The following is a 1,704-nucleotide window of genomic DNA, read 5'->3' as shown; positions in this document are numbered from 1 at the left end:
CCTATCCTCAAACTCTTCCAAAATATAGCAGAAGAAGGAGCACTCCCAAACTCATTCTACGAGGCCACCATCACCCTGATACCAAAACCAGACAAAGATGTCACAAAGAAAGAATACTACAGGCCAATATCACTGATGAAAATAGATGCAAAAATCCTCAACAGAATACTAGCAGACAGAATCCAACAGCACATTAAAAGGATCATACACCATGATCAAGTGGGGTTTATCCCAGGAATGCAAGGATTCTTCAGTATACGAAAATCAATCAATGTGATACACCATATTAACAAATTGAAGGAGAAAAACCATATAATCATCTCAATAACTGCAGAAAAAGCTTTTGACAAAATTCAACACTGATTTATGATAAAAACCCTCCAGAAAGTAGGCATAGAGGGAACTTACCTCAACATAATAATCTGAAAGTGAAATTAAGGAAACACTCCCATTTACCATTGCAACAAAAAGACTAAAATACCTAGAAATAAACCTACCTAGGGAGACGAAAGACCTGTTTGCAAAAAACTATAAGACACTGATGAAAGAAATTAAAGATGATAAAAACAGTTGGAGAAATATACCATGTTCTTGGATTGGAAGAATCAATATTGTGAAAATGACTGTACTACCCAAAGCAATTTATGATTCAATGCAATCCCTATCAAACTACCAATGGCATTTTTTACAGAACTAGAACAAAAAAATCTTAAAATTTGTATGGAGACACCAAAGACCCCACATAGCCAAAGCAGTCTTGAGGGAAAAAAACGGAGCTGGAGGAATCAGACTCCCTGACTAAGACTGTACTATAAAGCTACAGTAATCAAGACAGTATGGTACTGGCACAAAAACAGAAATATAGATCAATGGAACAGGATAGAAAGCCCACCTTTAAGATGGTCACCTTATCTTTGATAAAGGAGGCAAGAGTATACAATGGAGAAAAGACAGTCTGTTCAATAAGTAGTGCTGGGAAAACTGGACAGCTACTTGGAAAAGAATGAAATTAGAACACTCCCTAACACCAAACACAAAAATAAACTCAAAATGGATTAAAGACCTAAATGTAAGGCCAGACACTATCAAACTCTTAGAGGAAAACACAGGCAGAACACTCTATGACATAAATCACAGCAAGATCCTTTTTGACCCATCTCCTAGAGAAATGGAAATAAAAACAAAAATAAACAAATGGGACCTAATGAAACTTAAAAGCTTTGGCACAGCAAAGGACACCATAAAAAAGATGAAAAGACAACCCTCAGAATGGGAGAAAATATTTGTTTGCAAATGAAGAAACTGACAAAGGATTAGTCTCCAAAATTTACAAGCAGCTCATGCAGCTCAATATCAAAAAAAGAAGCAACCCAATCCAACAATGGGCAGACGACCTAAATAGACATTTCTCCAAGGAAGATATACAGATTGCCAACAAACCAGAGCAATCCCACTACTGGGCATATGCCCTGAGAAAACCATCATTCAAAAAGAGTCATGTACCACAATGTTCATTGCAGCTCTATTTACAATAGCCAGGACATGGAAGCAACCTAAGTGTCCATCAACAGATGAATGGATAAAGAAGATGTGGCACATATATACAATGGAATATTACTCAGCCATAAAAAGAAATGAAACTGAGTTATTTGTAATGAGGTGGATAGACCTGGAGTCTGTCACACAGAGTGAAGTAAGTCAGAA

This window comes from Physeter macrocephalus, chromosome 2, assembly GCF_002837175.3.
Source record: "Physeter macrocephalus isolate SW-GA chromosome 2, ASM283717v5, whole genome shotgun sequence".
NCBI classification, from domain to species: Eukaryota; Metazoa; Chordata; class Mammalia; order Artiodactyla; family Physeteridae; genus Physeter; species Physeter macrocephalus.
This window is presented reverse-complemented; position numbering follows the sequence as displayed.